This window comes from Protopterus annectens, chromosome 4.part0, assembly GCF_019279795.1.
Source record: "Protopterus annectens isolate FY-2018-M chromosome 4.part0, PAN1.0, whole genome shotgun sequence".
In the NCBI taxonomy this organism is placed as follows: Eukaryota; Metazoa; Chordata; order Ceratodontiformes; family Protopteridae; genus Protopterus; species Protopterus annectens.
This window is the reverse complement of record NC_056733.1, coordinates 623435817-623451934: the sequence shown is the minus strand read 5'-3', so window position 1 is coordinate 623451934 and position 16118 is coordinate 623435817. Positions and strand designations below refer to the sequence as shown.

At 50.8% G+C, this 16118-nt stretch overlaps 1 non-coding gene across 1 annotated transcript; it reads left to right on the top strand.

The window, feature by feature from the left end:
* The first annotated feature begins 10212 nt into the window (after positions 1–10212).
* Positions 10213–10362, top strand: LOC122800526. The gene has a single exon (XR_006364571.1). It is a non-coding gene; the product is annotated as a 5.8S ribosomal RNA (ribosomal RNA).
* Positions 10363–16118: the final 5756 nt, after the last annotated feature.

Genomic DNA, 16118 nt, shown 5'->3' with positions numbered 1-16118 from the left:
TAATTTATCCATTCATGTGCATCACTAATTAGATGAGGCATTTGGCTATCTTAAGAGAGTCATAGTTACTCCCATCGCTGACCTGCACTTCATTGAATTTCTTCACTTTGACAATTAGAGCACTGAGCAGAAATCACATCACATCAACACCCGTCTTGGGCATTCGCAATGTTTTGTTTTAGTTAAACAGTCTGATTCCCCCGGTTCGCACCAGTTCTAAGTTTGCTGCTAGCTGCCGGACGATGCAGGAGGCCAGTTGGGACTGGCACCCACCACAGCTGGGGCGATCCACAGGAAGGGCCCGGTGTGCATCCAGAGTCACCACAATCATCCCCCAGGCCCCCCCAGGAAGAGGGAGTGGGGCGAGGGGGCGATGCCTCATCCAGCTGCGGTGCTTACCCAGCCCTGCTTCACGCCCGAGCCTGACCATTTCTGCCACTCCAGATTCAGGGATCTGAACCCAACTCCCTTTGGATCAGCTGAGGGCAACAGAGGCCATCACCCATCACTTCGGAATGGTGCTCGCTGGAAAGGAGAGGGACTCGGAAGTCCTGATGAGAGAGGACCTGCCCCTTGGCAGCCGAGGGGATTTCCGTGGGGCCAGCTAGGATTGGAGGGAAGCCCCCTGAGAAGCCCCCAAGGGCATGGGGACACTGCATGGTCTGGCAGCCTGAAGGGGACAGGGAGGCAGTCCCCTGAGGCAAGGCTGAGGAAGGAAGTCTCTCTGCAGCGTCGAAGGGGAGGCCTGCCAAGGTAGGCCTCAGCAGAAGTCCTCAAGGGAGTGCCGGGGAGAGGGCTGTGGGGCTTGGACAGCTCCCGGCCAGGCAGAGTCATCAGACCTTGCCCCATTCCCAGAGGCATTCTTGAAAAATCGCAAAGTCCACAGAATCGTACTGGACTGGAAAGGAGGGGGACTTAGAAGTCCTCAAGAGAGTGGATCTAGCCCTCTGTGGCTGACGGGAGTTCTGTGGGGGTGATCGCACCCTGTGGGTGCACCCACGGTTGTCCGTTGGACATGAGCGATCCGGCACAATTTGGCATGAGTTAAGGGACGGCAGCGTGTTCCGTCGGAAGTGCGAGTCTGGGTTCCAGCCCCAGGTAGAACATCTCCCACCAGGTGTCTGTGTGGTGAGGTCGAGGCACCTTTCCCCACCATCCATCGATTGATCGGGCCATCCGACTCCCACTGGTGGAGGGCCCCCCAGTGTGGCTCTGCAGGTCTTGGCTTGCGGGTCGAGCTTCTCCACCCCGGGGAGCAAGGCACGCGTGGGGGGCATGGAGTGTTCCGTGCCCCTCGGGGCAAAGTCAAGGTGAGACCGACAACCCCGAGCTGAAGTGATAGGGTCCTGTCACATACTGGGTTGCTTCGCTCTGGCAGGTGCCCTGAGCTTGGGAGCTGTGGGAGCTCTCTCCCTCACTCTCTAGCTGTGAGCACTGCCACACTCTGCATCAGCCTGCAGCCCTCTGGGGTCATGGTCGCCGGTCCACGACCAGCACCCGGGGTGTCCCCTCCGCAGGGAGAGGGACCCCTCCTGTCAGCGGAGGTGTGGGCTCTGGGCCCTCCTCTCTGCCGGCCCGCCAAGGTGCTCCCATCTGGTTGATCCTGTCAGTAGCATATGATTGTCTCAAAGATTAAACCATGCAAGTCTCAGTGCACACAGACACTACAGTGAAACAGTGAATGGCTCATTAAATCAGTTATGGTTCCTGTTATTGCTCCAGCTTTACTTGGATAACTGTGGTAATTCTAGAAAGTACAGTTGTGTACTCTTACCATAAATGTAGATGTTCCAGTGAATTCACTGTTGCAGTCATCACACTTGGGTTGTCTGCCTGCAGGTAGCCCTCAGTCGGCCTGAATACTAGAGACTTAGTATTTCTGTGTCGGTTGCTGTTGCTCCAGGACTGAAGGTCAGGTCGTCAGGGGTATAAAAACAGGCAGCCAATGCCATTACATCAGTTTTCTTGCCCCAAATGTCAGGAGCCCCCCAATAGGGGGCTAAGCTATGGTGGGAAAATCACCACCAGTAAAACGTAAATACCAAAACCAACACCCTGCAAGGGGTGAGTAATATATGCAGAGAGGAGAGAGAGAGAGAGAGAGAGAGAGAGAGAGAAGGGCTGGAAGGAGGGAAACCAGGACTGCAACAGTGAATACACTCGAACATCTATATCTATGGTAAGTGTACACAACTGTATTATGTTCTTCATGGTTCACTGTTGCAGTTATCACACACGGGTTGATTCCCAAAGCTGAAGAAAGGGTGGAGGCAGTCAAAACGAGTTTGGGCTGGCTAGTATGCTCTGCAAGACTGCAGTTGCAAAACCCACCTTGGATTTGGAAAATATAGGCAGATGGTAATGCTTGGTGAATGTGTGTACAGAACTCCAGGTAGCAGCCTCCAGAATGTCCCTGGTAGGGACTCCCCTGAGGAATGCTGTAGAGGTAGAAGTTGCCCTAGTGGAATGTGTTCTGACCCCCTGAGGGGATGGCTACCCATGGTGTTTGTAGCAGAAATGTACAGTGTGCTATCCATTTGGAAATTGTCGGTTTTGAAATGGCCTTGCCCTCTGCCTCTGGTGCAAAGCCGAGTAATAACTGGTCAGATTTCCTGAAGGGCTTAGTCTTATCCAGGTAGAATCTGAGTTGTCTGTGCATGCCCAAGGAGTGCAGGATCCTTTCCCCTTTATTTTGAGGATTAGGGAAGAAGGTTGACAAATGGATGGATTGGTTGAGAGGCACACTGGACACCACTTTAGGCATAAAGGAAGGATTAGTCCTGAGGGAGACCCTGTCAGCATGAAAAATAATGAAGGGTTTCACAGCCATAAATGCTTGTAGCTCAGACACTCTTTTAGCTGAAGTGATGGTCAGAAGCAATGCTGTTTTCCAAGAGAGGAATTTTAACTCTGCTGATGCTACAGGCTCTAAAGGGGGTAGCATGAGCTTTTCCAGTACAAAGTTAAGGTCCCAAGCAGGGGTGGGTGCTCTCCTTGGTGGCCTTAAGTTGTTTGCCCCTCTCAGGTACTGTTTGATGAGACGGTAAGAGAAGAGGGGTGGCTCAGTGTTGTAATGAGCTGAGATGGCAGAGGCATGGTTCTTAATGGAGGAAAAGGATAGGCCTCTGTGGAATAGATCTGCTAAGTAGTCCGGGATTAGAGGTTGTGAGGGCAGAGTTGTGTCCTCTCCTTTAGATTAAATCCAGGAGCAATACCTTTTCCACTTATTAGCATAGGATTTCCTTGTAGTAGGTTTTCTGGCTTCAAGAATTATGTCCAGAACCTCCTTGCTTAGGCTGGTCACTGGGGCGGGAATTCAATGAATAAGCCAGGCTGAAAGATTCAGGTTTTGCAGTTGCGGATGTAAGATCTGTTCCCCCTGCTGATTGAGGAGGGTCGGGCTCTGTGTTAGGTGTCAGGGTGGTATTAGTGCTGGCTTGGCCAGTCCAGGGCAATCAGGATTGCCCTTGGTCTGTCCTGTCTTATCTTGAGCAATATTCTTGAGAGAAGGAGCAGAGGGGGAAAATGCATAGATTGAGAGGTTTACCCACTGGAAGGATAGGGTATCCACTTTCCAGGCCCTGCTGTGAGGTGTCCTGGTGCAGAATTTGCTGAGCTGGTGATTGCAGTGGGTGGCAAAGAGATCCACCTCTGGGGTCCCCCATTTCTGACTCAGAAGGCTGAAGGTGCTGGGCTCTAACTGTCACTCATGTGGGTCTAGGAGATTTCTGCTCAAGTCATCTGCCAGTGAGTTTTGTTTGCCTGGCAGGAATTGAGCTTGCAGATGGACCTGCATGTCCAAGGCTGTGTTCCACAGGGCCATGGCTAGCCTGCAGAGTGGGTAAGAGTGGGTCCCCCCCTGCTTGTTGATGTACCACATAACTGTGGTGTTGTTTTTATTAGTAGGGGTCCTGGTGAGAGTAGGGATCTGAAAGCTGTTAGAGCATGATGAACAGCTAGCATTTATTTTTGGTTGATCTGCAGATGAATTTGACTTGGGCTCCAGTGGCCCTGAATCCACTTGTTGTCCAGGTGTGCCCCCCAGGCATGGTCTGATGTGTCTGTGGTTAGGGTCTGGGCAGCATGGGGGTGAGTAAAGGGAAGTCCCTTGTTGTAGTTGCATGCTGCTGCCCACCACAGTAACCTATCCTTAGACAAGGTATGATAGGAATGACAGTTTCCAGGTCCTGAGAATGTTGGCACCACAGACTTTTTAAGTACCATTGAAGTTTCCTCATATGCAGTCTGGCATATGGAATTAGTAGGATACAAGAGACCATGTACCCTAGGGCCTGCAGGATTTTCCTTGTGGATAACTGGGTTCTGGTGGCCGTTTGAGTGAAGTAGCCTGTCAGATAGGCTTGTTTTTCTGGAGTAAGGAATGCCATCTGGGATGCTGTGTCCAAGCTTGCTCCCAAGAATACAATCTTTTGACTGGGGACTAGTTTTGATTTCTTTACATTTATAGTGTACCCCAGGGAGGTTATAAGGTTTTTTTTACAAATGTCAGGTACTGCAACAGCATTTCCTGACTATCTGCCTGAATCAGGCAGTCGTCCAAGTACAGGTAAATTTGAATTTTTCTCTGATGTAGGCAATGGCTGGCACTAGGGATTTTGCGAATACTCTGGGAGCAGTGGATAAGCCAAAGGGAAGTGCAGAGACCTGATAATGCAGAGATTCTGCCCTGAAGCATATGTATTTCCTGCATGAGTCGCTGATAGGGATGTGCAGATAGACTTCTTTTAGGTCTAGGGTGGCTAACCAGGCATCTTTGGCCAGCAGAGGAAGAAGCTGCTGAAGGGTTAGCATTTTGAATTTTGGTACCACCAGGAAGGTGTTTAGAATGGAAAGATCTAGGATTTGGCACCAAGTGCCCTTGCCCTCTTTTCTGGGTATCAGGAAAAGTCTGGAATAGAACCCTTGACCTATCTGTTCCGCAGGAACAGGTTGAATTGCCCTTATGGAGAGCAGGAACTGCACTTGGTTTTGTGCCTCTGCCCCTGGTTTGGAGGAAGGTCTGGGAACCCTTTTGGGGTTGGCAGTGAGTGGAAGTAAAATTTGTACCCCTGGGATACAATGTTGAGGACCCATCGATCTTTGGTGATGGAAGTCCAGTTATTTGGATAATGGGCAAGTTTTCCTCCTAGTGGCATGACCAGTTGGGCAGAGGTGGAGAGTGGAGTTGAGAAGTTATTGTGAATTCTTTCTGTAGGGGTTGGCTTAGCACTCCCTGTTTTTGAAGTGGAGGCACTCCATTGCTTAGATCTCTGCATACTCTGAGACTGCAGTCTGGGGGGGGTCTGTGTCCCCTGGGTCTAGTTTGAGATGGCCTTGAGGGGGCTGGAAAGGATCAATGCTTCGAGGGGCAATGCCTACTGAAGCTAGGAGGCTAAACTTGCAAGAAATCTTTGACTATCTGCATATATTTAGCTTTTTCTTCCATATTTTTAAGAACCTCTTCTGCTTTAGTGCCAAACAGATTGTCCTTGTTTAAAGGAGTGTCTAGTAATTTTGATTTGACATGGTCTGGCAAGGTCTGCTCCTTAAGCCAAGCATTCCTTCTCAGTACAGAACCAGTGACTGCTGCCCTGCAAGATGCTTCCAGGGCGTCAAAGCCACATTGCAAAGTATGCTTGCTGACTTGGCTTGCAGAATGCATAAGCTCTTGTAATTCTTTATTTTCTGCACAGTCTGTAAAGGTAGCTAATTGTTGCTTAATAAGTTCCATAATATGTTGTTGGTACTTCAGCATGTGAAACTGGCAATTCAAAGCCCTAATGGCGAGAGCTGCAGAGGTGTATACATTCTTATCCCATCTGTTTAAAGCTCTGGAATCCCTGTCTGAAGGGGTGGGATTCTTAGCTGTAGTTGCTTTGATACCTTTAGGCTCCTGGGAGATAACCTCTGCGTCAGCAGTAGAATTTTTGAAAAGGAATTTGTGAGAGTCAGGAACTCTGTAGTACCTGTCTGGTTTCCTAGGAGCAGGGGGTAAAGTATCAGGAGTTAGACTGGATTCCATAAAGACATCATCCACAACATAAGGACTAGGGGTATTGTTAAAGGCCTATGTTGTGGCAAATATAGAAATTAGATAAAGCAAACTGGATGATACGGCAGAACAATAAGCTCACAAGTCTTGTATAAAAAACTCGTCTCTAAACGTGCAAAATCCAAATCTGGAAGAAATCGAACTTTGCGTAAAAGATAAAGCTTTATTGTAGACGGCAAGCACTTTCACCACTAAGGCTTCTTCCGGCCATTAAGACAATCCTTTAATTACATTCTTTTATATGATTCAAATAATGACATCATTTCCTCTAACAATAATTAATTCAAGATGAAAGCCTATAACAATAATTAATTCAAGATGAAAGCCTAAACATTTCAAAAATTAACTATATGAAATAACACAGCATGTGAAACTGGCAATTCAAAGCCCTAATGGTGAGAGCTGCAGAGGTGTATACATTCTTATCCCATCTGTTTAAAGCTCTGGAATCCCTGTCCGAAGGGGTGGGATTCTTAGCTGTAGTTGCTTTGATACCTTTAGGCTCCTGGGAGATGGCCTCTGCATCAGCAGTAGGATTTTTGAAAAGGAATTTGTGAGAGTCAGGAACTCTGTAGTACCTGTCTGGTTTCCTAGGAGCAGGGGGTAAAGTATCAGGAGTTAGACTGGATTCCATAAAGACATCATCCACAACATAAGGACTAGGGGTATTGCTAAAGGCCTATGTTGTGGAAAATATAGAAATTATCTGAGTCTCTTTTTGGACTGAGGATAGTCTTGGCATTCCCAGTGGAAATGCTGTCTTAAAGTATGTAAGGTTTCACCAAAAGAAAAATCCTCTGGAGGAGAAGCAGAGGGAATGGATTCTTCTTCATCTGAATCCTCATAAGCAGATAAAGGCATGTCTTCATAATCAGATACCTCAGAGTCGTCGGACACTTGGTGTGTTAAAGCTGCTGGGGACAGGTCTCTTTTTCTCTTAGCAGGGGAAGGCCAGCTTCCCCTAATCAGCATAATAAGGTCTTCTGCCATTTTAAGCATTTGATGTGGCAAGGAAGCAGGTGCTTCAGTTTGGGTTGTCAGTTTTTTAGGTGTAGCTCGTACTCTTGGCTTTAGAAACTCGGTAGTTTTAGACAGAACTGAAGACGTGAAAGAAGTTGTTGGTTTGTGTCGAATATCGGTAGAGCAAAAAACTTCCTCAGAAGCCGGTGCCTGCTCAGTGGCTCCAGACCCATCCAAGGTAGAGACATCCACAGGTTCCATAGTCGAAGAAGAGTCTTGCAGCATACCGGACTCTGAATGGGTCTCAGTAGAGGCCTGCAAATCCACTGAAGCGGGCATCAGGGGCTGCGAAAGTGCCTCACTGAGTACCGGCGAACTGGCGACTAGCTTAACGGAAGTGTCGTCTGCAGTTTTAGACCTGTGTGGTCTGTGTCTGTCTTTATCCTTATGTTTTTTCGAAGATCGGTAGTCGGATGGCTTACCAAAGCCACTTTGGAATACTGAGATCGAGAACGAAGGTATTTAGCGACAATAAGGGCCCGACGATGAATAGTTTGGGCACTGAACAAGGCACAAAACCAACAGCAAGGTAAATCGTGGTCTGGGCCTATACAGGTGATGCAGTAAGAATGGAAATCATGCTTTCCACAGGCGAGACAATTGTTAACTTTTTCTGACAACAGTTAGCGCAAGAAAAAAAGGATCCCAACAGGGTACTTAGGTTTAGAAGACTTCAGGATGATTCAATTCGGAAACGAAACTCGGGTACCGGCCGACCGGCACTCGTGCGAACTGCTTCTGCTTCAGGCTCCTTGGCAAGAAAGACTGATGTAACAGCATCGGCTGGCTGTTTTTATACCCCTGATGACCTGACATCAGTCCTGGAGTGACAGCAACCGACGCTGAAATACTATGTCCCTGGTATTCAGGCCGACTGAGGGCTACCTGCAGGCAGATAACCCAAGTGTGATGACTGCAACAGTGAAACATGAAGAACATCTAATACCTGCTGACAAGAGCTGACCTCCGGGGATGCATGCATTTATCAGACCAAACCAATCTGGGTCTTGGCTCGTGACTCTAGATAAACTCAGGCCAATCGCGTGCCCTCGTGGCAGTGACTTGACATTCGAATGTCTGCCTGATGACACTATCTGTGCCTACCATGGTGATGATGGGTAACGGGGAATCAGGGTTCGATTCTGGAGAGGGAGCCTGAGAAACAGCTACCACATCCAAGGAAAGCAGCAGGCATGCAAGATACCCATTCCAGATTTGGGGAAGTAGTGCCGAAAAATAATAGAGGACTCTTTTGAGGCCATGTAATTGGAATGAGTACACTTTAAATCCTTAAAGAGGATCTATTGAAGGGCAAGTCTGGTGTCAGCAGCCACGGTAATTCCAGCTCCAATAGCATAAATTAAAGTTGCTGCAGTTAAAAAGCTCATAGTTGGATTTTGGGATTGGGCTGGCGGCCCGCTGTGAGGTGAGCTACCGCCTGTCCCAGCCCCTGCTTCTCAGCGCTCCCTCAATGCTCTTAACTGAGTGTCCGAGGGGGTTTGAAGCATTTACTTTTAAATAATTAGAGTGTTTAAAGCAGGCTGGTCACCTGAATACTTCAGCTAGGAATAATGGAATAGGACTCCGGTTCTGTTTTGTTGGTTTTTGGAACTGGGGCCATGATTAAGGGGGACAGCCGAGGGGCATTTATATTGTGCCGCTAAAGGTGAAATTCTTGGACAGGTGCAAGATGAACAAAAGTGAAAGCATTTACCAAGAATGTTTTCATTAATCAAAAATGAAAGTCAGAGGTTTGAAGATGATCAGATGCCATCGTAGTTCTGACCATAAACGATGCCGACTAGCAATCCGGCAGCGTTATTCCCATGACCTGCCAGGGAGTTTCCGAGACAACAAAGTCTTTGGGTTCCATGGGGAGTATAGGTGCAAAGCTGAAACTTAAAGGAACTGATGGAAGGACACCACCAGGAGTGGAGATTGCTGGTTAATTTGACTCAACACAGGAAACCTCACCCAGCCCAGACATGGAAAAGATCGACTGATTGATAGCTCCTTCTCGATTCTGTGGGTGGTGGTGCATGTCCATCCTTAGTTGGTGGAGCGATTTGTCTGGTTATTTCTGATAATGAATGAGACTCCACCATGCTAACTAGTTATGTGGCCCCATGCTGTCATCTCCAACTTCTTAGAGGGACAAGTGGCTTTCAGCTACATGAGATTGAGCAGTAACAGGTCTGTGAAGGCCTTAGGTGTTCAGGGCTGCATGTCTGTTACATTGAATGGATCAGCATGTGTCTATCCTTGGCTGACAGGTCCGGGTAATCCGCTGAACACCATTCATGATAGGGAATGCAGATTGCAATTATTCCCCATGAACAAGGAATTCCCAGTAAGTGTGGGTCATAAGCTCACGTTGATTAAGTCCATGCCCTTTGTACACAAACACTACTGATTGAATGGTTTAATCAGGTCCTCAGATCAGCCCCAATGGAGTCGGTCAAGGCCCTGGCGGTGCGCTGAGAAAACAATCAAACTTGACTATCTAGAGGATGTAAAAGTCATAACAAGGTTTCCGTAGGTGAGCCTGCGGAAGGATCATTAATGCTGAGTGTCCCCGTATGGCGCCGTCACCGGGTACCAGGGCCACTCCTCACATCGCTGCCCCGAACCTCTCTTGGGAGGAGGAGGGGTGGCATCTCCCAGCGGCGGGAGGGGGTCCCGTCAGTATGGGGGAGGTGTGGGTGCACCTCTACCACCCCTGAGGGAATGGCTGTGGAGGGGGCGCCTGGCCCAGAGGTGCGGTTCGCCTCCCGCCCCAGAGGTGACCGGCTCCCTGTGCGGGAGGGGGAGGGAGAGGATGCCATCCCAGTGTGGGGATGCAAGCCCTCCCCTCTGGCCACAAAGGCCACCAATGGGGGTCAGACACCAGCATCTTCTCCCCTCGATGGTGGTCGCGGGTACCTGTGGAGGACACCCCGCTCCCCTCAGAGTGCCGGTTCGAAGACCCAGAAGGTTGGAGTTGCAGCCGCGCAACTCCCTGCTCTCCTGCAGTGTGGGGCCAGTAACCCCAGTCCGGGCACCCACGATGATGGCCGTGAAACCTCGCATGCTCATGATGACCGGAGCGATGGCCGCGCAGGCAGTGGTGTCCCCGGTGAACAAGAAGAGAGAACTCATACGACTCTGAGCGGTGGATCACTCGGCTTGTGCGTAGATGAAGAACACAACTAGCTGTGAGAACTAATGTGAATTGTAGCACACATTGATCATCGACACTTCAAACGCACTTTGCAGCCCCAGGTTACTCCCGGGGCTATGCCTGAGGGTCGTTGTGCCTTCCATTGCACCAGGGGTGTCCGACCCCCATCGAGCGTGCAGCCGGGGAGTCAAGGGAGCCTACTGCTGGCCCCCATCCTCCCATGGAGAGACGTAGAGGGGGAGAGGAGTCCCCCATTGCCCCGAGCCGGGAAATTCTGTTTGAAGATGGGAGGGAGCATGCGCATGTCCAACCCACCCCCCGGAGGCTGTTGGTACCACCACCAGGCTGCCCTCAAGTAGCAGAGCCTGATGCCCGCCTGCCTGGTTCCTGCATGCTGAGGCCGCATCGGCAGTCTGCCACCCGGAGTCCGGCTGTGGGGAGGACGGGTAGTCCATCCATCCCCGAGGCCCCAGCCGGCCCCCCTGCAACCATGCTAGGAAAGCAATCTCAGATCAGACGTGGCGACCTGCCGAATTTAAGCTTCAGAAAAGAAACTAACCAAGTTTCCCTCAGTAACAGCGAGTGAAGAGGGAAGAGCCCAGCACCGAATCCCAGCCTGGGTGATGGGCACAGGGAAATGTGGCGTACGGAAGTCTGTCTCCCCAGCACCACCCAGGGGGCCCAAGTCCTTGTGATCGAGGCTCAGCCTGCGGACGGAGTGAGGCCGGTGGCGGCCCCCAGTGCATCAGGATCAGGTCTTCCCGGATTCAAGTTTGTGAATGCAGCCCAAAGTGGGTGGTATACTCCATCTAAGGCTAAACACTGGCACGAGACCGATAGCGGACAAGTACCTTAAGGGAAAGTTGAAAAGAACATTGAAGAGAGAATTTAAGACGGTGTGAAACCATTCAGAGATAAACAGGTGGGCTCTGCGCGGTCCACCCGGAGGAGTCAACTCTGAAGCTGAGCTGACCGCCTGGGCAAGGCGAATTCCCCTCCAGGGGGTGGGGGACCATCTCCGGGCATGCAGGCCGCTGTCAGGCACACTTCCTCTGCTGCTGTGCACTGCAACTTTCTCCAGGTCAGCCAGGAAGGCAATGCGGAAGGTGGCTACCCTCCCTGGAGGGGAGTGTTACAGCCTGCAGCATCAGCCCTCACCGTGCTCCAGGGAGGTGGGAGACAACTGCCGCTGCACCCCCCTGCCCTGGACTGCCCTCAGTGTGGCCCAACCATAATCAACCGCCAGGCCGGCGGACTCACCTCAGGTGCCCGAGGTTCACGGCGACATCAGTGACCCACCCGTCCCGTCTTGAAACTTGGACCAAGGAGTCTTATAGGTGCGTGAGTCCAAGGGTAGGCAGGAGACCCCATGGCACAATGAAAGTGAGGGTCAGCATTTGCCAGCTGAAGCGGGATCCCCCCACCCCAAATGGGGGGCGCACCGCCAGCCTGTCTCACCCGTCCCATCAGGGAGGTGGAGCGTGAGTGCACATGGTGGGACCCAAAAGATGGTGAACTATGCCTGGGCAGGGTGAAGCCAGAGGTAACTCTGGTAGAAGTCCGTAGCAGTCCTGATGTACAAATCAGTCATCCAACCTGGGTATACGGGTGAAAGACTAATCAAACCATCTAGTAGCTGGTTCCCTACTAAGTTTCCCTCAGGATAACTGGCACTCGGTGGATGCAGTTTTATCTGGTAAAGCGAATGATTACAGGTCTTGGGGCCAAAACGATCTCAACCTAATCTCAAACTTTAAATGGGCAAGAAGCCTGACTCGCTGGCTTAAAGCTGGGTGTGGAATGCGAGCGCCCAGTGGGCCACTTTTGGTAAGCGGAACTGGCACTGCGGGATGAACTGAACACCGGATTAAGGTGCCCGATGCCGACACTCATCAGACCCCAGAAAAGGTGTTGGTTGATATAGACAGCAGGATGGTGGCCATGGAAGTCAGAATCCACTAAGGAGTGTGCAACAACTCACCTGCCAAATCAACTAGGCTTGAAAATGGATGGAGCTGCAGGGTCGGGCCCATACCCATCCATCGCCGGTGCTGGGAGCCGAGGGGGCTACAATGCGATGAGTAGGACGGCCACCGCAGAACCACTGAAGCCCAGGGTGAGGGCCTGGGTGGAGCCGCTGCAGTTGCAGATCTTGGTGGTAGTAGCAAATCTTCAAACAAGAGCTTTGAAGGCCGAAGTGGAGAGGGCTCCATGTGAACAGCAGTTGAACATGAGTCAGTTGGTCCTGAGAGATAGGCAAGCGCCATTCAGAAGGGATGGGCAATGGCCTCCGTCACCCTTGACCAATCAAAAGGGAGTCGGGTTCAGATGCCTGAATCCAGAGTGGTGGAGATGGACGCCTTGCGGCATCCAGTGTGGTGAAGCAAATGATCCCGAGAAGCCAATGGGGGCACCTTGGAGAGTTCTCTTTTCTTTGTAAAGGGCAAGGTGCCCTGGAATGGGTTCGCCCTGAGAGAGGGGCCCGTGCCCTGGGAAGCATTGCGGTTCCGGCAGCATCAAGTGAGCTCTCGCCCGCCCTTGAAAATCTGGGGGAGGGGGTGTAAGTCTCACGTCGGACCATACCCATATCTCCAGCAGGTCTCCAAGGTGAATAGCCTCTGGCATATTAGAACACTTAGGTAAGGGAACAGATCCATAGCTTTGAGATAAGGATTGGGTGTAAGGGCTAGGTCGGTTGGGCCGGTCAGGTTCAGGCGTGAAGTGGGGCTGGGTGTCCGCCACGGCTGGATGAGGCATTGCCTCCTCACCACGCTCCCCCCTCCCAGGGGGCCGGGGGGATGGCGGTGACTCTGGATGCATGCTGGGCCCTTCCTGTGGATCGCCCCCAGTGTGGTGGGTGCTGGTCCCAACCAGCATCCTGCATCATCTGGCAGCTAGCAGCTGACTTAGAACTGGTGCGGACCAGGGGGAATCTAACTGTTTAATTAAAACAAAGCATCAAGAAGGACCAAGATGGGTGCTGACACAATGTGATTTCTGCCCAGTGCTCTGAATGTCAAAGTGAAGAAATTCAATGAAGCGCGGGTAAACTCCAGGAATAACTATGACTCTCTTGAGGTAGCCTAATGCCTCGTCATCTAATTAATGCCGTGCATGAATGGATGAACAAGATTTCCACTGTCCCTATCTACTATCTAGTGAAACCACAGCCAAGGGAATGGGCTGATGATGTATTGTTGCAATAATAATCTTGCTCAGTATGAGAGAAACCACAGGTTCAGACATCTCGTGTATGTGCTTGGCTGAGGAGCCAATGGTGCAAACCTACCATCTGTGGGATTATGACTGAAGATCTCTAAGCCAGAATCCCACCTAAACATAATGATACCACAGCGCAGCTCATCTTCTCGCACCTGAGTCCAGCTGGGGGAGTAGGCCATCAGTGCAGGCAGGCCAAGGACCACCCTGGGAATCCAGGTCTGCTATACTGTCCTCCCAACCAACAGGGGTGCAGAGATATGGCCGCAGTGGCGTCTCGTATCAGGGCCATCTGCTGGCACCGGTTTGACCTCTGATCCTCCACCTGGCACTGTGGGGATGCTGCCCTGTAAACATCACTGTGCAGGGGGCAATGGGCTGCGTGCCAGGAGGCACAAAGAGAAGCACGTTCATGGGAGAGAGAACCAGCTACTAGATGGTTTGATTAGTCTTTCACCCGTATACCCAGGTCGGATGGGCCATCTCCTGTGCAAGTTTGAAAGCCCTAGGTGGAGGGCAAATGGCAGAACTGGCATCACAGAAGTCTGGATGAGGGACTGTCTGAGGCCTCGTGGCCCAGCAGAGTTCCACGAGGCTGAGAAGGATTGGAGGGAAGCTACCCTGAGAGGCTCAGAGAGCACAGTTGACACAGAATGATTTGGCAGCCTTCGGGAGGTATCTAACCTGGGAAAAGAGCTCTCCTGCCTGGGTAGAAGTGGAAGCTTGTAGGGGGTCCCTCCCCATGGAAGTCTGGAAGTAAGAGTGGGGGCAGAAATCAGCTGGGCTGGGTGAGCTCCTGCCTGGGTGAGGAGGGTCTGGACCACAGTGCCCTCCAGAATGGAAGTCTGGAAGGGGGAAAGAGAGGCAGAAAGAGGCCTGGGGAGCTCTCCTGCCCATGTGAGAGGGTCCAGATCATCCCCCCCTCCAGGTGGAAGTCTTTAAGGGAGCTGCTAGCAGAAGGCTGCAGGGCCAGGAGAGCTCCTGCCTGGGTGAGGGGGGGCATAGCCCCCCATGGCAGAAGTTCTCAAGGGAGAAACCAGTGGGAGTCTGCGGAGTGAGAAGAGCTCCTGCCCAGGTGAGAGGGGGCAGGTGGAGCCCCCGTGACAGAAGTCCTCAAGGGAGTGTCCTGTGGTAGTCTGCAGGGCCCAGAGAGCTCCTGCCGGGCAGGCAGAAGGCATCCGACCCTGCCGGGTACCCAACAATGTCCCTGAAATGTCGCAAAGTCCTCAGAACAGCTCTGGACCAGAAAGGAGGGGGACTCGGAAGTCTCAATGAGAGCAGACCTGCCCCTTGGTGGCCAAGGGGAGTTCCACGAGGGTGGCCAGGATCGGAGGGAGGTTCTCATGAGAGACTCCAATGGCACCGGGACACGGCATGATTTGGCAGCCTGCAGGAGATATGGGGGAGACGGGGACAATGGGGCTTTGGACCGGAAATTAGGGGGGGCTCAGAAGTCCCAATGAGGGTAGACCTGCCCCTCAGCAGCCAAGGGGAGTTCCAAGGTGCCGGCCAGGATCAGAGGAAGGCTCCCCTGAGAGGATCTGAGGGCACGGGTGACATGGCATGGTTTGGCAGCCTCCAAGGAGATATGTAACCTGGGAAAAGAGCCCTCCCACCCGGGTAGAAGTGGAAGCCCGGAGGGAATCCATCCCGAAGCAAATCTGGACGGGGGGAGAGAGGCAGAAAGTGGCTGAGCAGGAAGCGCTCCCACCTGGGTGAGAGGGTCCGGATCGTGCCCCCCCAGGTGGAAGTTCTTAAGGGAGCCACTGGCGGGGGTGCTGCACACCGCCCCTGATCAAGACCCACCAACAATAGTATTTTCTTACATTCTGCTTCCTTCTGAATCATCAATGTTCTGTTAATGTTGTCAAATGTTTCTTCCCCTCCACAAAACCAAACTGATCCAGATCTATGAATCTTGGCATTACTTTTGTCATTCTTTTAGCCACTACAGACATGAACACTTCATAATCATGGTTTAGTATTGAAATGGGCCTGTATGAAGCTGGATCTGATGGATCTTTACCCTGTTTAGGTATTACTGCTACCACTGCTTTCTTTCAGGATGTTGGTACTTCTCCTCCTCTTAAAATACTGTTAAAAAACCTTCCAGAATTTTATCATTTTTGTCCCTCCTAGCTTCCAAACTTCCACAGGAATACCATCTATTCCTGCGGACTTTCCTGTAGATTGATTATACTTCACCATTTTATCTCCTCTCCTTCTATCCTAACAGTTAGTAATTGAGCCTCATCTATCTCTAACCTTGGCATATTTAATTATTCCATAAGCATTTCCATTTGTATCTTTTTTGATTTCCATATTTCTCTTATTTATACAGACTTTCATAGAATTTCTGAAATACTTCTAATCCCTATACAGGATCTCTTATTACCTTCCTTGTTATAGGCTCCCAAAGCTTGGTGACAGGCCTTTCTACTTTCTGTTACCTGAGTTGTGCTGCTAAAAGTTTTTTTTGATAACAGTAGAGCACAAAAAAACTGTTGCTTAACAGCAATCTTTCTAAATTCATGCATATTATCAGAATAATCCCTTATGTTCTGGTTAGCATTTTGTAGTTGATCCTCTTCTTGTTCTGTGAGATTCCATCTATTCTGCATTACCTTAACATTTGTCAGTCACTCTAAATAATTATTGTTGCTTCTT